The sequence below is a fragment of the Phyllobates terribilis genome, unplaced genomic scaffold, assembly GCF_046119375.1.
Source record: "Phyllobates terribilis strain yellow unplaced genomic scaffold, ASM4611937v1 Scaffold_35__1_contigs__length_13245226, whole genome shotgun sequence".
NCBI lineage: Eukaryota > Metazoa > Chordata > Amphibia > Anura > Dendrobatidae > Phyllobates > Phyllobates terribilis.
Genome location: NW_027362795.1, coordinates 5256770 through 5283524, shown reverse-complemented (window position 1 = coordinate 5283524; position 26755 = coordinate 5256770). Strand labels below are relative to the sequence as shown.

At 41.7% G+C, this 26755-nt stretch overlaps 1 protein-coding gene across 1 annotated transcript in view; it reads left to right on the top strand.

Annotated features, from left to right (window-relative positions):
• Positions 1-19336: 19336 nt before the first annotated feature.
• LOC141182610 (uncharacterized) overlaps positions 19337-26755 on the top strand; it is a 45534-nt gene continuing 38115 nt past the window's right edge. Inside the window, exon 1 of the mRNA XM_073660770.1 lies at positions 19337-19415. The gene's annotated coding sequence lies outside the window, so the exon portion shown is untranslated. The remainder of the gene's footprint in view (positions 19416-26755) is intronic.

Below are 26755 nucleotides of genomic sequence, written 5' to 3'. Positions count from 1 at the left end.
TGTTTGTTGTGGCACAATTTCACATTGCCCACGGCCTCGGCATGCAACATCACGTCCAGTTCCCCATCCCTTCTCACGTGCCTTGCCCATTTTAAATGGAGGACAATATCTTCCACGCTCACTACAAATGGCTGAATTTGGAGCAAACTTATATGTGATCCGTGTGACGGACAAACCACAGTTTTAAATTGCTGGCCTGTAGGTAACTATTTTTAACAGCGTCGACCTCGTGTCAATAAGTTCACTGACACACTGCAACAAAATTTCAATGGAGGCCAGAAATGGCAGTATTTTCAGCGCAATTATATGTGATCCGTGTGATGGACAAACCACAGTTTTAAATAGCTGGATTTTTAGCGCTTTAATATGGAAAGGACCTGGCTGTATTCTGCAGTGCCAACAAGCAAATGGTGCAGATAAACGGTGTTCTCTTGATTGCTTTTTAACCACTTCGCGCCAGAGCCTGTTTTTGCCTTCGTGACCGGGACAATTTTTTCAATTCTGACCACTGCCAGTTTATGAAGTAATTACCCTGGAACGCTTGAACTTATTCCCCTGATTCTGAGATTGTTTTTTCGTGACATATTGTACTTCATGATAGTGGTAAAATTTCTTCGATATCACTTTGTGAAAAAATTGGAAATTTGGCGAAAATTTTGAAAATTTTGCAATTTTCAAACTTTGAATTTTCATGCCCTTAAATCACAGAGATATGTCACACAAAATAGTTAATAAATAACATTTCCCACATGTCTACTTTACATCAGCACAATTTTGAAACCAAAATTTTTTTTTGTTAGGGAGCTATAAGGGTTAAAAGTTGACCAGCGATTTCTCATTTTTCCAACAAAATTTACAAAAACATTTTTTTAGGGACCATATCATATTTGAAGTCACTTTGTGGGGTCTTTATGACAGAAAATACCCAAAAGTGACACCATTCTAAAAAACTGCACCCCTCAATGTGCTCAAAACCACATTCAAGAACGTTATTAACCCTTCAGGTGCTTCACAGGAATTTTTGGAATGTGGAAGAAAAAAATTAACATTTAACTTTTTTCACAAAAATGTTAATTTAGACCCATTTTTTTTTTATTTTCACAGGGGTAACAGGAAAAAATGGGCCCCAAAATGATTTGTGCAATTTCTCTTGAGCGTGCTGATACCCCATATGTGAGGGAAAACCACTGTTTGGGCGCACAGCAGGGCTCGGAAGGGAAGGAGCGCCATTAGACTTTTTGAATGTAAAATTTGTTTGAATAATTAGCGGACGCCATGTTGCATTTGGGGAGCCCCTGATGTGCCTAAACAGTGGAAACCCCCCACAAGTGACACCATTTTGGAAACTAGACCCCTTAGGGAACTTATCTAGATGGGGGGTGAGCACCTTGAACCCCAAGGTGCTTCACAGAAGTTTATAATAATCAGCTGTAAAAATAAAATTTTCACATTTTTCCCACAAAAACGCTTTTCATCCCTTAATTTTGCATTATCATAAGGGTAATAGGATAAATTGCACCATGAAATTTGTTGTGCAGTTTCTCCTGAACACGCCGATACCCCATATGTGGAGGCAAACCACTGTTTGGGCGCACGGCAGGGTTTGAAAGGGAAGGAGCGCCATTAGACTTTTTGAATGTAAAATTTGTTTGAATAATTAGCGGACGCCATGTTGCATTTGGGGAGCCCCTGATGTGCCTAAACAGTGGAAACCCCCCACAAGTGACACCATTTTGGAAACTAGACCCCTTAGGGCACTTATCTAGATGTGTGGTGAGCACCTTGCACCCCCAGCTGCTTCACAGAAGTTTATAATATTGAGCCATAAAAATAAAATTTTTACAGTTTTCCCACAAAAAATGTTTTTCATTCCCTAATTTTGCATTATCATAAGGGTAACAGGATAAATTGCACCATGAAATGTGTTGTACAATTTCTCCTGAGTACGCTGATACCCTATATGTGGGGGAAAACCACTGCTTTGGTGTACAGCAGGGTTCGGAAGAGAAAGGAGCGCTATGTTGGCTGGGATAGGCAGCAGACACCATGTCACATTCGAAGAGTCGCTGACATGCAGAAACAGCAGAAACCCCCACAAGTGACCCCATTTTGTAAACTACATCTCTCAAGGAATTCATCTAGGGAAGTAGTGAGTATTTTTTAATTTTTAAATTTATACCATTGGGCAGTGAAAAAAGCATAATTATATTTTTACCACAAAAAAATGTTTTACCCTCAGATTTTACATTTTCACACAGGGCAATGGGTAAAAATGGTGCCGAAATGCGTCACACAATTTCTTCTAAAAGTGGCAATACCCCATATGTGGCTGTATCGTACCACTCAGCCATACGGCGAGATCTGAGGGGGACGGAGTGCTATTTGACAATTGGAGAACAAATTATTGTAGAATAGGCATTTGGATTTGGGAGCACAAAATTTTCTGAATTTCTTTTGGGGGGCAAGGGCCATTTCGCTTTTCCAGAGCCTTTCTGCTACCAGTAACTTGGAAGTCCCTTATATTTTTAACAGATGACGGACCTGAGTGGGGACTAGCTTTTTTTGAGGACTGAGTTGAAGCTTTTATTGGGAACATTTTACGTAACATTTATCCGGCGCTCTAGGCTGAGCACTTACATCGGGGTTTCCATCTAAATTTCCAAGTGATGTAATTCAGATGAAACCCTTGCAGGATCCATTCACTGTAATAAGGCAGCAGAGTTACTCTGGACTCCGTCTGGCCTCTGTTTAGCGGTGTCCTTTTTTTCAGAAGTGCACAAAACTGTGGCCAACCGCACTTTTATGCACGCCTAAAACAAATGACACCGTGGGATCCCAGGCCAGACGGCATCCACAGTGGCCTATATCTGCTTCATTACAGGTAATCTTCCGTCATGGGTTCCGGCTGAATCACATATTTCAGAGATTTACACGGAAACTCTGGGGTAAGTGCTCAGCGCAGAGCGCAGGATAAATGTAAGGCTCTGCGCCTTACTGCGATCTTTGGGAGACATAATAAACTAATCAGTAGCAGGTGAAGAATTGGTTTTATTTATTTTTTACGCCGTTCCTACAGTGATATAACTGATTAGATTACTTTATTCTTCGGGTCGGTGCGATTACAGAGATACCAGATTTATATTGGGTTTTTATGACTGACAGCTGTCACACACTAAGACGCTTTTTTTTGCAAAATCTAGTTTTTGCATCGCCATATTTTGAGAGCTATAATTTTTTCAGATTTTGGCCGACAGAGTCATGTGATGGCTTGTTTTTTGCGGGACGAGTTGACCTTTTTATTGGTACCATTTTTGGGTACGTGACATTTTTTGATCACTTTCTATTTCGTTTTTTGGGAGGTAAAAATTAACAAAAACCAACAATTCAGAAATTGTTTTTTTAGTTTTTTTTTTATGCCGTTCTGCGTGTGGTAAAAGTGATAAGGCAGCGTTATTCTTCGGGTCAGTACGTTTACAGCGATACTACACTTACTGTATATTTTTTTATGTTTTGGCGCTTTTACACAATAAAACCATTTTATAGAAAAAATATTTTTTTTGCATTGCTTTATTCTGAGAGGTATAACTTTTTTATTTTTCGGCTGATGGAGCTGTATGGCAGCTTGTTTTTTGCGGAACAAGATAACGTTTTCAGTGGTACCATTTTTATTTCCATTTTGCTTTTTGATAGCATTTTTTTCCACTTTTTGTTTGGCAATATGATGAAAAAGCATATTTTTTTGCTCCGTTTTTTATTTATTTTTATTACGGTGTGCACAGAAGGAGTTAATTAGTGTGACAGTTTTATAGATCGGGTTGTTTCGGACGCGGCGATACCAAATATGTGTACTTTTTTTGGTTTTGCATAAATATAAGGATTTATTGGTTTAATATTTTATTTATTTATTTTTATTTATTTTGTGATTTTTTTTTTAACAGTTTAAAAACATTTTTTTTTACATTTTTACTTAGTCCGTGTATGGGACATTAATTTTTATTTTTCTGATCACTGATCTCATGTAATGTAATAGACATGTATTACATTACATGAGATCTTCGCTGACGGTTTCACAGTCAGAGTCTCCTGCCAGGCTTCAGCTGCAGGCTGAGCCAGGCAGGACACCATATATGGCAGATCTGGAGGCGGTCATGTGACCTCCAGCTGCCATAGCAACGTCAGGTCCTGGGAGGTATAAGGGGGCCGTCGGAGAGGTAAGTGGACGACCCCCTCTCCTCCTGCTGTCTTCTATATGCCGCGATCACTATAGATCGCAGCATATAGAAGACAGCAAAGGGTTAACATCATTGGGACCTAATCCAATCAGGTCCCGATGATGTCCCCTGTCAGAGCTAACGCCCTGCACCGGAATCGCAGCGCTTGCAGGACCCTGGGGGTCCTGAGCGCTGCGAGACCACCCACCATTTTTAAACGTCGGTGCTGCACAGAGCCCAGCAAGCGCCGACGTTTATCTACAGTGGGCGGTCGGGAACCGGTTAATAAATAACATTTCCCTCATGTCTGCCTTACATCAGCACCATTTGTAAAGCATTGTTTTATTTCGTTAGCGTTTTAGAAGGTTTAAAAATGTAGCAGTAATTTTTCATTTTTTTCAAGGAAATTCAAAAAAAATTTTGTTTATAGGAACCTGTCCAGTTTTGAAGTGACTTTGGGGGTCCTATATGTTGGAAACCACCCAAAAGTGATACCATTTTAAAAACTGCACCCCTCAACATATTTAAAATTGCTTTCAGGTAGTTCATTAACCCTTCTGGTTCTTTTCAGGAAGTAATAGAAAGTGGCATGACAAGAATGAAAAAGTTTATTTTTACCACCTATATTTTGATAACTTCTGAACAGGCTGCTATAGCTGGCTGACTCTAAGGCCGTTATTTGACCGTTACCTGCCATGGCAAACATCAGGATCACACAATCAAGATCTCAGGGTGTTGATGAGGTTAAAGAGGGAGCCCAAACACTCTGTTAACTATTTAGATTCTGTAGTCACTATTGACAGCAGAATCTAAGGAGTTAAACGTCCATGGTCGGTGCTAACACTGATCTAGGCTGATGCAGCAAGTTGTCAGCTATAGTGTACAGGTGACCGTTACAGGATTGTCACCAGTCAGGGAACGCTAGTCTCTTATATCGCAGGTCAGTAAAAAGATGTCTTATGGTCACTAAGGGGTTGTAGCGTCGGCGTCTCTGTCTCCTGCTCGGCAGAGACGCCGATCCCCTTACCGCAGAAGCCCCAGAACGGCTTCCACTGCTCCTCCTCCTGGCTCCCATGCTGTGATGGCCCAGGTTGCGCGCACCACACGCAGATTCCCGGACACTGTGCTTAGGGCGTGCGCTCCTTGCTTCTTCAAGGGGCTGCGCGCACCGTCTTAAAATGTCCCTGGCCAATGGCCGGAGGACATCTGTTGTTTAAGGCACCTCCTCCAAAATGGAGGTGCCTGTGCAATGCTGAAGTTTGTTTGCTAAAACACTCTCTCCAGCCCTCAGGTCCTTGTGCTGTTCACCAGCCTGTCTATCAGCCATGTCCACCAGCCGAACTACCAGCCGTGTCCGCCTGTCCGCCTACCAGCCGTGCCCGCCTTCCATCCGTGCCTATCTACCGTGCCAGTTGGCGATCTGTCATCAGTCCTGTGGAACCCTGGGTCTTTTGAGAGGAGGACACGGGCTGCTTGGAATGGTGGAGGCCCTCATCCCCTCTTTTAGTCTCCCCTGATGAATCTTTTTTAGGAGGAAACGCGTTGGGAGCAGGATACCTCCAATATGTTTTTGTCATGAATAATAGGATGACATTACACCAGGATGAATCAAGCCATGATGGACTTTAGGATTGGGTGAGATTGTTTCATTTTGCTTGGTATAACCCGAAGGATTCTTTCAGTGAGGCTTTGTTGATTTTCCCTGACATAGTCCACGGTACCTTTTTGAATAGAGGTCAAGTGGGATTTTACTGTATAGTCCATGGTACCCCTTTTTTTTTGCTTAAGGGCATGTGGGATTTCATTGTATACCTTATTATCTGAGCGCATACATGGTATCTCTATATGATTGTTATTAATAAATGTCAACCAATACTAGTAAAGGTAATATTTAATTGTATGATCCTCAATGCTCTGGATGAATTGAGGTTATCTTTTCTAAACCCTATATACTTGGTATTTAGCATTTTGAGGTGTGGTTTTCATGTATACACAATTCTAAATTATCTATGGTAATTCAGAAGACCCAGGGTTCATAATTTGGCCCATCAGGGTTTTTTTTTTTAAATCAAATATTTTTTTATTGTTAATACTTTTTTTGTAACACAACAGTAAAACAAATAAAACAACCCAACCAAAGAAGGGACCCAGTCCCTATTCTGTCCCTCCCCCCACAACACATCGCCCTTTCAAACAAAACATTTTGAGTTAAATGTTCCACAGTTCTGTCCACAGCAAATTAACAATCTTACAGTATGAATAGTCACAATTGTATTAAGGGGTATCTAACTCTTGCTTTGGATCAGTTATATACGTGCCTAAAGCAGTCCAATGTAGGATTTTGCACCTGTCAAGTAATCTATACACCAATCATAGCAGACCAAGTCGAAATCTATGCAGTTCTCTGGATGCAAGGCCGGAGCCGTCAATCCATGGAGCCCATATTTTTTCAAATTTAGAGATGGCCTTCCTTTTCAGATATATACTTTTTTCCAGATTTAATAACCAATTAATCTTATTTATAAATTCCGTCACCGTGGGCGCCTGCTCTGATAACCAATGTTGGGCTATTAGTTTCCTAGCTACAGTGCCTACAAGTAGTATTCAACCCCCTGCAGATTTAGCTGGTTTGATAAGATGCAAATAAGTTAGAGCCTTCAAACTGCAAACGAGAGTAGGTTTTATGAACAGAAGCATAAATCTTACAAACCAAAAAGTTATGTTGCTCAGTTGAATTTTATTAAATTTTAAACATAAAAGTGTGGGTCAATTATTATACAACCCCTATGTTTAATATTTTGTGGAATAACCCTTGTTTGCAATTACAGCTAATAATCGTCTTTTATAAGACCTGATCAGGCCGGCACAGGTCTGTGGAGTTATCTTGGCCCACTCCTCCATGCAGATCTTCTCCAAGTTATCTAGGTTCTTTGGGTGTCTTATGTGGACTTTATTCTTGAGCTCCTTCCACAAGTTTTCAATTGGGTTAAGGTCAGGAGACTGACTAGGCCACTCCAACACTTTGACTTTTTCCCTCTTGAACCAGGCCTTGGTTTTCTTGGCTGTGTGCTTTGGGTCGTTGTCTTGTTGGAAGATGAAATTACGACCCATCTTAAGATCCTTGATGGAGGAGCGGAGGTTCTTGGCCAAAATCTCCAGGTAGGCCGTGCTATCCATCTTCCCATGGATGCGGACCAGATGGCCAGGCCCCTTGGCAGAGAAACAGCCCCACAGCATGATGCTGCCACCACCATACTTGACTGTAGGGATGGTATTCTTGGGGTCGTATGCAGTGCCATCCAGTCTCCAAACGTCACGTGTGTGGTTGGCACCAAAGATCTCGATCTTGGTCTCATCAGACCATAGAACCTTGAACCAGTCTGTCTCAGAGTCCTCCAAGTGATCATGAGCAAACTGTAGACGAGCCTTGACATGACGCTTTGAAAGTAAATGTACCTTACGGGCTCGTCTGGAACAGAGACCATTGCGGTGGAGTACGTTACTTATGGTATTGACTGAAACCAATGTCCCCACTGCCATGAGATCTTCCCGGAGCTCCTTCCTTGTTGTCCTTGGGTTAGCCTTAACTCTTCGGACAAGCCTGGCCTTGGCACGGGAGGACACTTTCAAAGGCTGTCCTGGCCGTGGAAGGCTAACAGTAGTTCCATAAGCCTTCCACTTACGGATGATGCTCCCAACAGTGGAGACAGGTAGGCCCAACTCCTTGGAAAGGGTTTTGTACCCCTTGCCAGCCTTGTGACCCTCCACGATCTTGTCTCTGATGGCCTTGGAATGCTCCTTTGTCTTTCCCATGTTGACCATGTCTGAGTGCTGTTCACAAGTTTGGGGAGGGTCTTAAATAGTCAGAAAAGGCTGGCAAAAGAGATCTTTAATCCACACATGTGAAGCTCATTATTCTTGGTGCCTGAACTACTTCTTAATACTTTTGGGGGACCAAACAGAATTCTTGTGGTTTGAGGGGTTGAATAATAAATGACACTCTGAATTAACTTTTAACGTTTTTTTAAAAAAAAAAAAAAAATATTTGCTGCAGTGCATTTCCCACTTCCAGGCTGATCTACAGTACAAATGTCACAATGCCAAGTTAATTCCGCATGTGTCAACCAGCTAAATCTGCAGGGGGTTGAATACTACTTGTAGGCACTGTATGTATAACATGTGTGCCACCGCTATTTTGCCATGTTCGTCAGTGCTCAGATCTTCTATATATCCCAGTATACATACTAATGGTGAGGGATCTGAATCGACTGAGTATGTTCTATCAATGATCGCTATTACATCCCTCCAGAAGTTTTCCAGAGCAGGGCAGGTCCACATCATATGAAGCATGTTAGCCGGGGATGTTTTACATCTAGCACATAGGGAGTCTGGTCGAAGCCCTATATCGTGGAGAAATTGGGGTGTTCTATATGACTGGTGCAGCACCTATAAGTGGGAGAATCTATGGGACTCACTCAGAGATAACTGGGGAACTCTTTCCAGTATTTCAGACCACAGCCCCTCTTCAATAGGGCCTATCAAGCCCTCCCATTTTTCTTTTGATCTTATGGGGTGTTTTGCTAATACCAGGTCCAGCAGACCCCTAGAAAGCAATGAGAATTATGTGAGCTAGCCATTCTCTGTATTATAGCATTTTGAGGAACTCCGTTACTTAGGACAAGACTCTCTGCCTGATATGCATGTCGTAACTGAAGGTACTTATAAACTTCGGTGTTGGGCAGTCCATATTCATTTTGTATCTGTGAAAATTCCTTGAGTGAATCTCTCGCTAAAACATGAGTGAATATTTCTAGTCCTTTTAGACTCCAATTGTTAAACCCTTCCAATTTATATAGGTTAGGGAGCCATGGCGTTTCCCACAGTGATGTAAATTGTGAGATCCCTTGTATCCCCTGTAATTTCCTCACTGCCCACCAAAGTTTGTGTATTAACAGCGTAGTTGGGGTTCTACAAGAGGGTGTCTTAAATTTGTGAGCCTCCAATGCTTCATAGAGTCTGAGTGATTTAAAATGTGATTGGAGTAGAAGACATTGAGCCCCCCCTCCCCCTCCAGGGTCGTCCCACCCACGAATATGCTGGAGCTGAGCTGCCATATAATAAACCCACGGATTTGGGACAGGAAGGCCACCCATTGTTTTATCTCTTTGCAAAGTTTCCAGTTTAATTCTTGGAGCTTGTTTTCCCCAGATTAAGTCCCTAAACATGCTGTTTGCTTTAAGGAAATATCTCTGGGGAATCCATATTGGAGAATTATGCAATACATATAGCAATTGTGGCATCCAGATCATCTTGACCAAGTTAGTGTGGCCCACCACTGACAGTGGCAATTTAGACCACGTGTCAAGTTTACACTTGAATCTGGCCAGTATTGGGTTGAGGTTTAGTTTCTCATAGTCAGTGACTTTAGATGTTACATTAATACCCAAATATTTAAATTCATTGACCACTTGTAAGCCCGAGTCAGTATAGTGAGGTGCATTAATGTTCCCATTATCTATTGGAAGCAGTACTGACTTAGTCCAATTAATCGCCAAACCCGAAAATTTCCCAAACTTCTCGATTGTCTCCATAGCTACAGCTAATGTTTTGGAGGCTTCCGCTAAAAATAGTAGTGCATCGTCAGCATAAAGCGCAATTTTCTCCTCTATATTCCCTCTGCGAAATCCCATTATGCCAAGGTGCATCCTGATAGCCGCAGCTAGTGGTTCAATGGCCAGTGCGAACAGTAAAGGGGACAATGGGCAGCCCTGCCGGGTACCCCTCCCCAGTTCAAAGGCTGAAGTAAGACGCCCATTTACCCTTAATCGTGCCAATGGCCTCTCATATAGTAGCTTGATCCATGAAATAAATCCAGCAACCATACCAAATTTCTCCAAAACTACCCATAGATATTCCCATTCAGCAGAGTCAAATGCTTTAGCAGCGTCTAGCGAGCAAATAACCCTGTCTCCTGCATTGTCCACTGGCAGCTGAAGATTAAGAAATAGTCTACGGATATTAACGACTGTAGACCTAGCTGGCATAAAGCCCGATTGATCACTATGTATAACATTAGATATTATGTTATTTAACCTGGAGGCCAGAACTTTTGCTATAATTTTAATGTCCATAGGTAGCAGGGATATAGACCTATAGGATTCGGGAAGCAATGGATCCTTACCCGGTTTGGGTATCACTACGATAACTGCTTCTCTCATTGAGAGGGGCAGAATGCCTTCCCTTGCTGCCTCCTGGAAGGTGCACAGCAATTGAGGTAGTAATATATCCCCAAATTTTTTGTATATTTCCATAGGGAACCCGTCCAACCCTGGTGATTTATTATTGGCCATTGAAGCTGTGGCCATTTGTAACTCCTCTAATTGCAGGGGACTATTTAAGTATTTTTTATCTGCTTCAGAGATAGCTGGAAGATCAATCCCCTCCAAATAAGTCAGGATTTGTTCTCTGCTAAATCGTGTTTTGGTTCTGTATAAGTCCTGATAAAATTCTCTGAAAGTATTTGACATTTGATCTGGCTGATTAACCATTGCACCTTCCTTATTTTTTAAAACGCCTATAAAGGATGTCCCTATTTGAGCCCTTGCAATCATAGCCAGTAAATGCCATGCCTTTTCCCCTTCTTCATAAAAATGTGTTTGGGAAAATAGTCGCTTATTTTTGGCCTTCTCCTTAATGTGTGTGGAGTATGCCTCCTGATATTATTATAGGGAGGGGGAATGTAGACTGCCACTAGTAATAATTCTTTGGTGAATATTCTACAATGAATCCAATGAATCTGCCCTCCTCATCCACCTTAGTGGATATCAATTCAAAAGGGATAGATCTATGTACTAAAATACTGACACCCCTCGAGTAACTTGAAAAGGTAGAATGAAAACTATGGCTAATCCATGAACGCTTCAAGGTCGCTATATTACTTTTTTCTAGATGTGTTTCCTGCAGACATACCACTGCTGGTGAATTTCCCCATATATATTCAATGACAGCCGTCCTCTTTAAGGGGTCTCCCAACCCTCTCACGTTCCAAGAAAGGAATTTTACTTGGTTAGCCATTAGGATATAACGCATAGGGGATGGACAGGATATACATGACAAGCGTTAACATAACTCCGGTTCCCAAATACAAGGCTATGATAATACCCTCTTTTCCATACAAGATCACTGTAATCCATATGGGTGGCAGAACTGCGCAGCACAATCTATAAACATACAACTTACAAAAACATACAAACAGAAAAATACCGATCCATCCAGAAAAAAACAGATGGATGGGGGTACCAGTCCAACTTGCACCCGCACATGAAGCAAGCGAGCAACCTACAAAAAGAGAAAAATAAACGTTTCTTGGGAGCCTGCCATTTTAGGATAATAGACAAAATATCCATTTTCCACTAGGCCATGGGTTACTTGGTGAGAATTATGACTCCAACAGTCAATCAGATATCTTCTGATGGCACATGACTTAAGTTATATGTCTTCATTCAACGTTGTGGGTTCTGGCGAAGTTGCTGTTCATTTAGATCAAGCCAGCGGAGTGCTTCCTTAGGATTTTCAAAAAAGGAGGTCCCTCCCAGGGCGGCCGCTCTGAGTTTTGCTGGGTAAAGCATGGAGTATGGTATTTGTAGCTGGCTTAGCCGGCGTTTCACATCCACAAATTGTGCCCTGTGTTTTGACACTTCAATGGAGTAGTCAGGGAAAAAGGACACCTTTTGGCCATTGACGGAGATGTCCCCTTTATCACGAGCTGCCTTAAGGATGTTGTCACGGTCCTTATAGTGAAGCAGCTTCATTAGGACTGGCCGCGGCGGGGCGCCGGGTATCAGCCGAGTAGGAACTCTGTGCGCCCTTTCCACAGCAAATAGAGGGGTCAGGTGTTCTACCCCAAACAGGGAGAGCAGCCATTTCTCAAAATACTCAGTAGGGTTACTGCTCTCGTTTTTTTCAGGGATGCCAATTACCCTTATATTATTCCGCCTGAGTCTGTTCTCCAGATCGTCAATTTTAGCCAGCAATGCCAGGATCTGTTGGTCATGTCTGCGATTGTCACTGATAATTTGGGGCTGTTTATCCTTCAAATCACTAATTCTCCCCTCAGCTACTGTGGTCCGATCTGTTACTTTCTGCAGCCCCTGTCTCATATAGGAAAGTTCTTCCTTAATCTCACCCATTTGATTATTAAGTGAGGACAGGACAGATCCATACTGTGTAACAGCCATGAAAATATCCTTAATTGTAGGGTCTTCTGTCTGCTGGGTTGAGAGAGTGCTGAAGGGGTTAACCTCTGGCTGTCATTGTTACATTCTCCTGGGAGAGCAGAGAAGCAATTAGCCATCTCCCTCATGTGTGCTTGCACTGTATTACTCAAGGGGGCTGCTCTGTTTGTCCTAGCATAACTAGCTAGTTTAACTGCAGCGTTCATGGGAGTAGACTTGCCTGGTGCATCTAGAGACGTGGAAAGCTTCGGTTTCTCGGCGCCATCTAGAGATTGTCTGTCTGCTCCTGCAGTCACCTCATGGAGCCTTCTGCCTGCTTTCCCAGCCATAAAAAACTCCTCTGTTGTGCAACGATGGTTACAGGAGCTCAGAGGGAGATATTATCTCTGGTTTTATTACTATTTAGGGCCCAGTGGAGACTTTTACAGGCTGTTGCTCCCAGAGCTGATCTGTCCTGCGACCGCTCACATGTCCAGCCAAGCCACGCCCCAAGTGCCCAATATTTACATTGGCTCGAGGTACGGATTCGGGATTGCCCACGACTTTGGCTTCATATGGGCCCTGAGGGGCTACAAGACAGCCAGTGGAGCTCCAATCCGGAATGCAGCAGTAGTGAGAAGTCTGCTAGAAGCTCTGAAGTTACCTAGGCAAGTGGCTATGATCAAAATTAAGGCTCATGGGAAGCTGAATTCAGAGTAAGCCAAGGGCTGACATTACAGCAAAAACAGCAGCTATGGAACCAATATTTCCAGAGGAAGCAGAGCTGTCGGGGGGTACAGAGGTGTTTGTGCTCACCAGATTTCGGAGACAACGAGGAGATGAGGAAGAAACGGGAATGAGAAATTTGGGGTTGGAAGATGAAGAGGAGCAAAGACTGGAAGAGAATCCGACACACAGGACTTAAGTGGACCGTCAGAATGCGGTAACGGAAGGAAAACAAGGATTGAAAACAAGAAGTGATTGAGAGTGATCAAGGACCCGCCTTCACTGCAGAAGTTACCAAATCAATCTGGGAGATGATTGGGGCGGATGTGGGCCTGCATACTCCTTATCATCCTCAAAGTAACGGCAAAGTTGAAAGGATGAATGGCACTTTAAAAAACAAAATTCTTAAAGCCAGTAAAGAATTGTCACTTCCATGGCCGGAAGTGCTGCCTATTGCCCTATACTCAATCCGAAATACCCTGAGACAACCCACAGGGCTCACACCATATGAGATCTTGTTTGGGGGGGGCCACCTAGAATGGGTCGATATTACCCAGAGCAGCTTAGTTCAGGGAATGATAAGCTTGTGAATTTTGTTGTCGGACTTGCTAAAGAGTTAAAACTAACACATGCTACAGTGTACTCTTCTATTCCAGACTCAGATCTAGAACCAGGTACTCACAGCATCCAACCTGGAGATTTTGTCTGGATAAAGAACCCACAACCCTGATGTTCCTTTGTCTGATGACAGTAGCTGAGGGGAGTCTTTGTTACGGTAACACATGCGTTCCAAGCAATTATTACTAAAGAGAATGATATTCCAGTTTTCTGGTACAACACTTCCTTGAATGTGGTGACATGAAGATTAGGATTAGATTGGAGGGCAAATAGACTGGGGAATGTGCCTTAATTAAAGCAATAATGTCTGTTTACCTTATATCTGAGTCCCATGAATCCAAAGAGGAAATAAAGGCTGCGTTTACAGGCACATACAGGGCCAAGAGAGAAGTTAACCCCAAAGGCAGTTTTGACCCACATATATATATATTGATGTTCTCGGAGTGCTTAGGGGGGCGCCAGACGAATTCAAGGCCTGAGACCAAGTGAAGGCGGGATTTCAGTCCATAATACCCATAATAACCGTTAACAATAACGTAGATTGGATAAATTACATATATTATAACCAACAAAGATTTGTCAATTACACCAAAGATGCCTTACAAAGGATAGCTGACCAACTAGCACCCACATCTACCTTGGCTTTCCAAAACAGAATAGCTCTGGATATGTTACTAGCAGAGAAAGGAGGGGTATGCAAAATGATAGGTGAGCATTGTTGTACGTATATCCCAGACAATACCGGTTCCACAGGGAAAGTTACTAAGGCTCTCAAAATCTATGAACAAACAGTTCCCCTTAGAACAAAAGTGCTGTACCAGAGAGATTCCCGGAAGTAAATGAGTTTGTAAAGTTAATATCCATATTTCTGTGTTAGGGGTGGCCCTCGATTACCCAGTCACTAGATCTTTTAGGGTCTCCACCCCTTTCCTGTAGGTCTTCGTACGAGTTATATTTAGGAACGTCGGTGGGTCCGTCTAAAAGGGACGGGGCACCCGTCACATCGTAGGGTTCCAGATTAGCTTTAACATAGGGTCAATCTCTTCTCCTCCTCTGATTTTTAGCATATAGATATTAAAAGCAAATAATTGATTTTAGGGGGAGTTTGTCAAGGTAAAATATATATTATAGAAAATCAATTAGTGTCTTTTAATAGATTACCTATTCAGTGTGAATCAATATAGCGATGATGGAATAATCTATGTGTATGTATGCAAATGTGTATATGCACATGGATTATGTTAATAGTTAATGAATATATAACTAACAGCTTCTGTTCTAATTTATAGACACGAACAACTAAGTGATTTCCTGGGAATGAAGTATGCATGTGCACGGCTGATAACAGAGAGATTCATGTCGAGTTGGCAAAGATGGCGCTGAGGGGCGAACTCACCCCCTCCATCGGAATTCCTAAGGCGTTACTCAAACCAAGAGATACATAGATGGACAAATTATAGCGTGCCGAGTTATCAGAAAAGAGCAATAAATTTTACTAATCCCACCTAGAAGGAGAATGCCCCATGTCTACGTAATAAAGTATGCATGCCATGGTGCCATTTTGGGTGGTTCAGTTTCTGAGTGAGGTTTATCAACCAGATTAGCAGATTTGGTTAATTAGCTTCTCTGCATGCACTCAGACATCTTTAATTTGGAGGAGAGCAGTTACCTAGTGTATCTTATATTGTGTGCAATATAATATGCACACAAGTATATGTATATGAACATGTATACCCACACATGTAGTGTGCATTTACTTATATGAGACATATGTACAGTGAGATCTCTCTATATCACATATCTATACTAATCTATATATACTATGAAATATATCATAAAGAGCAAAAGATAAAAGCTTTATTACCATGGCTGTACCGTCCTTGGTGCTGGAGCTTGTGACACTAATGTGAGGTCTCCTCAGCCATAGTTGCTTGTGTCACAATAAGATGCTACAGATTGAAGATAGAGGAGGGTGGGTGTGCTAGGTGCTGGCTTACAGGCCAGTGCAATGCATGATGGAACTTATAGTATTAGAACACAGGAAGTCAGGAGACAGGAAGTTGTTGATTAACCCCATTAGAGCTGGAGCCAGCACTTCTTTAAAATCAGACCTTGAAGGAATCTCCAGTTCTTGAGGAGGCACATCTTCTGGTATCCCTCGCAATTTTACATTGTTTCCTTGAAATCCACTAGTTTAGTTTGTATTGCTTACAATTCATCTGGGAGTTCATTATGTGCAGCTATCAGCTTGTTGTGTGATTTTGCAAAGGCTCCCATTTTATTTTCCATGTGAGATACTCTTATCTAGTCCTTTAGTTACTGTTAGAACCCTCCTGTTTGTTTTTTCTATCTTGTGTTTTGCGGTCACGTGACCATCTGCCTTTATATTCCAGCTCCGCCCTTGTGGCTGTGCTGGACTTCAGTGTTTTACTGTTTCTCTAGCCTGGTGCTTCTGTGCCTTTCCCTGTCAAGTTCGCTTGGTCCTCTGGGACCTCTAGTACTTTTTGTCAGTTTGTCTTTTCGTGTTCTGCAACAACTTCTGTTTAGGAGGTGTCCCATTTTTGTCCCAGTCCTTAGTTCTTTTAGGGACCTCTCCCTTAATTCTATAGGTCTTCGTTCAGACTAGCCTAGGACTAAGGCGGGTCTGTTCACTAGGAACAGGCAGCCCGCTACATTGTAGGGATTCAGCTTAGTCTTACTGTAGGGACAGCCTTCCCCTATCTTTCCTTAGTACTTGTTGCAGATCATAACAGTTACAGTTTGTATAGTCAATAATAAAGTGGCAAAGTCCTTCTACATAGAACTGCTGCCACCAGCATATCTCTAAGTAAGTTGCCTGATGCTGGTTCATCTTATGTGGTGAACTGTGCCAGTGCTATTGAAGAACTAGATATAGCAGAGCTGGATGTCTCCCCTGCTGACACTTGCAGCTCCTCCTCCAGCCTCTGTCTGTGTGAAGCTGGATTAACTGTGGGAGAGAAAATATCCCTACATCAAACTGTTTGACAGCTTTAATACATGTGAGAAATGCTTGTTTCTTTCGCATTCCTCACATGTATTAAAGCTGTCAAACAGTCGCAAATCATGTTCACGGGAGTGATTCAAACATATCACCGAGTACGCTGAAGATACTCAGTATTCGCCTGAGAATACTCGCCAAAAGGGTTAACCGAACATGCTTGCTCATCACTATGTGCGACATATCTCTCTGATTTAAGGGCATGATAATTCAAAGTTTGAAAATTGCTATATTGCTATATTTTCAAAATTTTCGCCAAATTTCCGATTTTTTAACAAAGTAACGCAACTGATATTGAAGAAATTTTTACCACTATCATGAAGCACAATATGTCACGAAAAAACAGTCCCAGAATCAGTGGGATCCGTTGAAGCGTTCCAGAATTATTGCCTCAAAGTGACAGAGGTCAGAATTTTAAAAACTGGCCTGGTCTTTAACGTGCAAACCACCTTTGCGGGTAAAGGGGTTAAGGCAAATAAGTGGAATGTTCTGCAATGGCCACGTCATTCACCAGATCTCAACCCGATCGAGATGCATTTCACAGGCCGTAGACTAAACTTAAGGCAGAAAGACTCACAAACTAACATGAACTGAAGTTAATTGCAGTGAAGGCGGCAAAGCCTCACAAAGGAGTAAACCCAGCCTTTGGTGATGTCCATGGCTTCCAGACTTCAGGCCATCATTGCTGCAAAGGATTTTATTCCTGCCATTTCTTTGAGCTGGACAATATATTCATGTAGTTTCCCATGGCTGGGTGTCCATTAGCCGGGTCTCAGTACTTCTTAGCCCTTATCCACATGGACTCTACTTGACAAATGGTAAGGTTTTAGGACGTTAGGACCGTCCCGAATAGGGTCACCGAGGCGTGTTGGGATGGCTTTTACTATTTTTTGATCAAAATTATGTTAACTAAGCACCTTATATTATTTTCATGCACTCACTGTTGTTGTTCATTTACTGCAAGAGTATTTACTTACTATGTTTTTATCTTGGGTCTTTTAAAGTATTAAACATGAACATTGTATTTATGGTAAAGTTAATTTGTCCAATTACTTTTGAGCCGCTGAAATGAGGAGGGTTTGTGGAAAAATTATTGCAATTCCTAAACGTTTCACAGGATATTTTTGTTCAACTCTTTTAATTAAACCTGAAAGTCTCCACTTCTATTGTATCTCAGTTGTTTCATTTAAAATCAAAATTCATGGCCTGCAGAGCTGAAATCACGAAGATTCAATCACTGTCCAAATATTTCTGGACCTAACTGTGTTCATATATTTACACTATTTGGACAAATATTGCATCTCTTGCCCCCAAAACAAAACTCAAAATGTTCTCCTGTCCCTTTTTCTAACTCCCAATCCCAAAATCGAAAAAGACATTCGGAGTTGCCAATCCTCCCTCTTTTGTAGACTTCTGGAAATAAAGCATTTTCTGCCTCGGCTCTTTACTTCCTACAAAACAACATGGTGGGAAAACTAACCACTCAGTTATACTCAATAACTAATCAGTTATTTTTTATTACAGGTTTTGTTTTTTTTTAAAGGGTCTGTTACAATAAAATGTCACCAATCCCTTTTTCTCCGTCTCCCAATCCATAATGCTGGGGTAAGATTATCTCTACAGAGACCCCTGTACAGGAATATTAGGGCTCCAGCGACATCACATCTATTATACAAAAAATAGCGCTATCTCCATAGCTCTGTACACAAGGACATAGAGATCAGACAAGGTCCTCATATTCAGGCAGCTTCTATTTTACTCCAACCCTCTTTATAAGAACAAGATCAGAGTCTCATTATACCGAGCAGAGAAGCTCCAGGGACAAAGACCCCGTCTGCTCCTAACACGCTGGGGGTCCGGAGTATCCAGCCACGGGGCCCGGATTCTCTCATTTGTGACCCCAGCGTCTCTTGTAGAATAAATCCCTTTCTCATCCAGTCCTGTAGTAATGACTTTGTTATCAGGTTTTGTAGGAGGGTTCATCTGACTCCATCTTATGTTACCAATATCTGTGCGAGAAACAAGAGACGTCCCAGCGCAGTTTTACCGAGTGTCCAGTGTCAGTTCTTTTACAGTCTGATACACCTGATACACACGCGGCTCCGCTCCGTACACCTCGTACACACGCGGCTCCGCTCCGTACACCTCGTACACACGCGGCTCCGCTCCGTACACCTCGTACACACGCGGCTCCGCTCCGTACACCTCGTACACACGCGGCTCCGCTCCGTACACCTCGTACACACGCGGCTCCGCTCCGTACACCTCGTACACACGCGGCTCCGCTCCGTACACCTCGTACACACGCGGCTCCGCTCCGTACACCTTGTATACAAGCGGCTCCGCTCCGTACACCTCGTACACACGCGGCTCCGCACACCTCGTACACAAGCGGCTCCGCTCCGTACACCTCGTACACACGCGGCTCTGCTACATCCACACTGTAAACCCCTCCTGACCCCACACAAACTTCAGCTCATCCAGCACCATGACAACCAGCACAGCAGAGTCCTGCATCCACTGAGGCCCCTGATCATGTGACCCCTGACTCCTCCCCTCCTGTGACCTCATCACAGCTCCTGTGCGCACAGAGCAGCCATATATGTGGTAGCGGCTCTGCAGGTGGAGGTATGTGGAGACCCCATTACTGGGCGCAGGGGGCATTAACCCCTTCAGCACGGAGACTCTTTTGGGGTCTTCTGTTGCCCCTTTATAAGAATCATACGGTTTTTGTTCTGTTTCCTGTAGTAGATACATACGACCCAACTATGGAGACAGGAAGGGAGGAAACGTATTGTTCTCATAGTACAGGGCCCCTTTACTGCCCCACAGTGTAATGCCCCCATTATGCCCCTTATGCAGTATGTATGATGCCCCCACACAGTGTAATGCCCCATTATGACCATTATGCAGGATGTATGATGCCCCCACACAGTGTAATGCCCCCATTATGCCCCTTATGCAGGATGTATGATGCCCCCACACAGTGTAATGCCCCCATTATGCCCCTTATGCAGGATGTATGATGCCCCCACACAGTGCAATGCCCCCATTATGCCACTTATGCAGTATGTATGATGCCCCCCACAGTGTAATGCCCCCATTATGCCCCTTATGCAGGATGTATGATGCCCCCACACAGTGTAATGCCCCCATTATGCCCCTTATGCAGTATGTATGATGCCCCCACACAGTGTAATGCCCACATTATGCCCCTTATGCAGGATGTATAATGCCCCCACACAGTGTAATGCCACTTATGCAGGATGTATGATGCCCCCACAGTGTAATGCCCCCATTATGCCCCTTATGCAGTATGTATGATGCCCCCACACAGTATAATGCCCCCATTATGCCCCTTATGCAGTATGTATGATGCCCCCACACAGTGTAATGCCCACATTATGCCCCTTATGCAGGATGTATAATGCCCCCACACAGTGTAATGCCACTTATGCAGGATGTATGATGCCCCCACAGTGTAATGCCCCCATTATGCCCCTTATGCAGTATGTATGATGCCCCCACACAGTATAATGCCCCCATTATGCCCCTTATGCAGTACCTCTTGAAGCTCATCAAGAGAATGCCAAGAGTGTGCAAAGCAGTCATAGTTTTGATGCCTTCAGTGTGAATGTACAATTTTTATAGTCATGAAAATACAGAAAAATCTTTAAATGAGAAGGTGTGTCCAAACTTTTGGTCTGTACTGTACATATATAGTTATGATATTTTTTGCCCTTTTGAGGTTGGGGGCCCAAGTACAGCCATTCCTGTGGGACCTGTGATTTCTATCTACGTCGATTATATATATATATATATTATAGGATAATGGCGTATAATAAAGTTGTTATGGATGTGACTTAACTAACATTGTGCAGTCAGCTCATTAACAACATTATGACAGCTGACACCCTGTAGTATCGGCCCCGGACGTTTTTGCGACCGATTGGGACCAATGAACCCCTTAAATACCGCTGTCAATCGCGACAGCAGTATTTAAATTGTTACAAGGTAGTCACAAGACCCCCTTTGTAGCCATCGGACCCCCGCGATGAGAATTGCTGGTCCCGATGGTTACCATGGTACCCTGACTTCATGTGATGACCCCAGGGTACAGTGGCCTGTGAGATCTAGCTATAAGCTGACTATTCTCATACACTGCAGTACACGAGTACTGCAGTGTATGAGACCAGTGATAAAAATAAAAATTATACATGTCTCACAGTGAAAAAAAGTGTAATTAAGCAAGTAAAAAACACATCACGAAAAGCCATTTCGCCATTTAAAACGCAGCGATTGTGATGCAACAAAAATAAACAAAAGAAAAAAGTACACACAGTTGGTATCGCTGGATCCGTTTCGCAGACACCGTAAAAAAAAAAAATGCACACAAAAACATCGCTTATTGATCATACTGACTAGCGATCAAAAAGTTATGTAAAAAGAAAAATGGTAAAAATGAAACCACCAAACCGCAAAAAACAAGCCCTAATATAACTAATAGCCCTAATATAGCTCATTCGGCTAAAAAAATAAAAAAGTTTCAACTCAGAAAATGGCGATGCCAAAACAAATTCATTTTTGTAAAATATTATTTTTAGTCTGTAAAATTAGCAAAGCACAAAAAATATAAATCTGGTATTGCTGTAATCGCACCGACCCGACGAACAAATCGGTCTGATCACTTTTACTGCACAGCGAATGGCACAAAAAATATAGAAAAAAAATTACTGTATTGCTGGTTTGTGTTCATTTTATGTTTGAAAAATCTGCATAAATAGCGATCTAAAAATATGTGCAAAATGGTACCAAAAAAAATCTGCCACTCGACCCGCAAACAATAATCCGTCATACAGCTCTTTTTGCCAAAAAATAAAAAAGTTACGTGTGTTTTAGTCTAATGTGTTTGGAGGCGTTAAAAAGTAACTTATTGGACGCTGCCTCTGGCCCGGCCTAGTAGACCTTTGTACATTGCAGACCCAGACACCATTAATAGGCATTTAAGTATCGTACTACTATTGAGTACTTGGGCATTCAGCCGAACTCTGTCACACCTTCTTAGATGCCATGTTTGCATTGGACAGCATCAGTGGTTAAACTGCCAAGGTTGGTGTAGCAACCGCACCTGTGCCATCCCTGCGGTGTACATCTGTTCTGGTGCTCAAAAGAGTTAATTTCTTTTAAAACAAATGTTTAACTTGTTAAAAAGTAACAAAATGTGTCTTGTGTTTTTTGCATATTTTTTTCTTATTACAAGGATTGTTGGTGCCAATTTTCTTTTGAAACATTTTAATATCTGAGAAAAAAAAAAGGTCAGTAAATTCCGCTCACCTTTGGGGTGTGGTGCAGTCTCAGCCTCGCGCGGCTCCAGCCAGAGCAGCCTGGTTCATGAATCAGAAAATAGGAGGAATGACCCAGCGTATCAGGCTATAAACTTGAATAAAACATAGCTTTTATTGAGCCATTAAAAAATGCTGCTACCACCATAATAAGTCTTAGTGCACACAAGGATCACAGCTGTCTCGACCTGCGCTTTTCGACATGCAGTCTTAATCATGGTCTGTCTGAACTGTGGACTAGTGAGCATATAAAGGTAGGTTGTAATTAAAGATAATAGTTATCATGTGCTCACTAGTCTCTGTGGTCAGTATGATTAGCATAGACAGAAGGGAAATAAAACCATTAGTGACACATATTATTACCCTCTAAAATTAATATCATTGACATGTAGAAAAAATAAAAATATTTGTGATACAAATATAGAATAAATATAAAAACTAGCGATATACCATGTCCAAGGTGTGAACAAAACTGTCATTAATATTGTAGCATTAGATCCAGCCTGAGATTGAAAAATCTCAAGAATTAATAATCTGCTGGGATTTTACAACTCTGGAAATGTATGTGAAAAAGGAGATGATACCAAGGGGATAAAGGCTAAAAAAAAAGTGGCCACAGCCCTGTATGATGAGACATTACAGAGTGGAACTGCATCCTTAACGATTGTTCATTGAAGTTGATGGGATTAATCCTGAAATATGAGGAGCTCGAATTTACAAAAACTAAAACAGAAATAAAAAGTATCCAATCCTCATTGGAAACATTTGTGCACAACAAGGATTTCACTAGCAGTAATGACAAACTGAAAGCTAGTTTAGCGATGATAGAAGATTTTATTATCAACATTAAAAAAACAAAATTCAAACGTGATAGTGAGGATTACTCACAGAACAAAGTGTATGATTGGAATAAAGGTGCATTCTCTATTCTAAACAAACGTCCCTGCAAACGTATAAAACCTGCCAAAGTCAGTTTCTAGGGTATGGATATTTCTACAGATTTCTCATCTACATTTCCTACATCAGATGAATATTCAGATTCCTCAGTAAGCTCGGCAAGTGAAAATCAGCAATTTATGACCAGCAGAAGTATCCAGCAAAATACATCTACTAGCATGCCAAAAAACAGAGGAAAGGGGGGCCGCAAACACAAGAGGAAACAGATACCACCGCTATTAGAGCTACCGATTTGGAATTTGTCCAGTTTTGTGTTATCAGAGGAACAATTATCACTTTTAAGTTTTCCCCCTACCAATGAGTTTGATGTATTTAGAGCAATTTTGGCTGTTAATAGACTGGCGCGGACCCTTACTGTGAAATGTCATTTTGATAGCTCTGATAATGATGTTGAAAATATTACTGATGTTGCAACAGTTAGTTCTGATATTACTCCTAACAAATCTTTTCCAGAACAAAAGGTGTTATTACAATTGAAATCATTGGAGAGGGAATCTATGGAATCTGATGCCTCTCTGAATAGTCTGTTTCATAGGGGAAATCCATCCTTTAATCCACTTCAATCACGTTCCATGGTTTTAGATCAGTTTCAGGATCTTATTGAAAAGGATTTGGTTTCTCTAAACAAATGAAATCACTCATAAAGGAAATAAAAATAACAATCTAACTAGAAAAGAAAAAATTGCCCTGAGGGAACTCAAAATTAATATGAATTTGACAGTGCGACAAGCAGACGAGTGGGGCACAATAGTGGAATTACATTCTATTTAGCTCAAGCTCACTTTGATTAATTTAAGAAACAAGAAACACTGATGTGTATTTGGAACTAACCAGAGACCCCACCAATGATTTCAATATGGAATTTAATATGGAAACCTACAAGAAGGTTTGAGTACAGGAGCCTTGGATAAAAAAAACTGGCGGAACAGCTCTATGTGGAACAACCTTTCATACCTATATATCATTAATTTCCTAAGAACCACAAAAACATGTTTCCACCACCACTCAGACCAATAGTAGCGGGCTTAGGTTCTATGGGACAGAGACTGGGTGTGTAGATAGATTTCTATCTTCAACCACTAGTGCAAGAAATTCCCAGCTACATTAGTGACTCTAAATTTGTGGCTACTGTATTTGAAGATTTTTCTATAGCAAGAAAATTATCACTGGCTATCATGCGATGTTATACACACGTGGTCAAAATTGTTGGTACCCCTCGTTTAATGAAAGAAAAACCCACAATGGTAACAGAAATAACTTGAATTTGACAAAAGTAATGATAAATTAAAAACCTATGAAAATGAACAAATGAAAGTCAGACATTGCTTTTCAACCCTGCTTCCACAGAATTTTGAAAAAAATAAACTCATGAAATAGGCCTGGACAGGAATGATGGTACCCCTGAAAATAATGTGACAAAAGGGACATGCTAAATCAAGTTGTGTCCACTAATTAGCATCACAGGTGTCTATAATCTTGTAATCAGTCAGTGGGCCTGTATATAGGGCTACAGATACTCACTGTGCTGTTTGGCGACATGGTGTGTACCACACTCAACATGGACTAGAGGAAGCAAAGGAAAAAGTAGTCTCAGGAGATTAGAAAGAAAATTATACACAAGCATGTTAAAGGTAAAGGTTATAAGACCATCTCCAAGCAGCTTGATGTTTCTGTGACTACAATTGCACATGTTATTCGGAGATTTAAGATCCATGGGACTGTAGCCAACCTCCCTGGATGTGGCCGCAGGAGGAAAATTGATAACAAATCAAAGAGACGGATCATACGAATGGTAACAAAAAAGAGCCCAGGATAACTTCTAAAGAGATTAAAGGTGAACTTCAAGCTCAAGGAACATCAGTGTCAGATCGCACAATCCGTCATTGTTTGATCCAAAGTGGACTTCATTGGAGAGGACCAAGGAGAACACCTTTGTTGAAAAAAAATCATAAAAAAGCCAGACTGGAATTTGCCAAGCTACATGTTGACAAACGACAAAGCTTCTGGGAGAATGTCCTATGGACAGATGAGACAAAAATGGAAGTTTTTGGCAAGGCACATCAGCTCTATGTTCACAGACAGAAAAATGAAGCATATCAAGAAAAGAACACTGTCCCTACTGTGAAACATGGTTGAGGCTCTGTTATGTTCTGGGGCTGCTTTGCTGCTTCTGGCATAGGGTGTCTTGAATCTGTGCAGGGTACAATGATATCTCAAGACTATCAAGGGATTTTAGAGAGAAATGTGCTGCCCAGTGTCAGAAAGCTTGGTCTCGGTCGCAGGTCATGGGTCTTGCAACAGGATAATGACCCAAAACACACAGCTATAAACACCCAAGAATGGCTAAGAGGAAAACATTGGACTATTCTGAAGTGGCCTTCTATGAGCCCTGACCTAAATCCTATTGAGCATCTTTGGAAAGAGCTGAAACATGCCGTCTGGAAAAGGCAACCTTCAAACACGAGACAACTGGAGAGGTTTGCTCATGAGGAGTGGCCAAAATACCTGTCGAGACGTGCAGGAGTCTCATTGACAGTTACAGGAATCGTTTGATTGCAGTGATTGCCTCAAAAGGTTGTTCAACAAAATATTAAGTTAAGAGTACCATCATTTTTGTCCAGGCCTATTTCATGAGTTTAATTTTTTTTTAAATTCTGTGGAAGCAGGGTTGAAAGGCAATGCCTGACTTTCATTTGTTCATTTTCTAATATTTTTAATTTATTATTACTTTTGTCAGAGTCAAGGTATTTCTGTGACCATTGTGAGTTTTTCTTTCATTAAACAAGGGGTACTAACAATTTTGACCACGTGTGTAGCTCAATATCCATCCATACCACAGAGTGTAGCATTAACTAGCCTGAACTATCACTTGGATACCTATAGCACGTATACAGTAGAAATAAAATATTTCATTATCATGTCAAATTTCTTCTGGATCATAATTATTTTTGCTTTGACAATCAATTTTTTTTTACGAAGAAGAGGAGTAAGTATGGGTAGCAAATTTTCACTTCCATTGGATTAATGTCCAAATGGGAGGAGCAACACATTTCCAATGAGAGCAATATTTACAGCCCAAAAATCATATGGTACGGTCGATTTATCGACGACCTCCTCCTGATGTGGGGATGCACACAGGAGGAGGCGTTGAAATTTGCAGAAAATCTCAACAACAATGATTTCAATTTGAGATTCACACTTTGTTTTGATTCTAGAGAAATACATTTTTTGGATCTTAAATTGAACGGTAACAAATATCTCAATACTGTAAAAATAACACCCTATAGAAAAGAGACTGCCAGTAACAGTATTCTGCAGGCCAATTCTTACCATCCGCTGCATATCAAGCGCAATATTCCATATGGGGAATTAATTAGGGCGAAACAAAATTGTACGGATAATACTGCGTTTGATATGGAAGCCAGTGAAGTTTATGACAGATTGGCAAACAGAGGTTATCCTGATTGGAATCTTATAAAATCATACAAAATGGTATCGAGCCTAGAACGTAAGGATCTTCTCAAAAATAAGGGACAAAAAAAAATTGGGGATGTGAAACTTCCAGTGTAACATTCTCTACAACTTATAGTCCTCAGTATAACAAAGTGGTGTCCATTATAAAGAAATACATACCAATGTTACACCAGGATCCGGGGCTTAATAAAATTC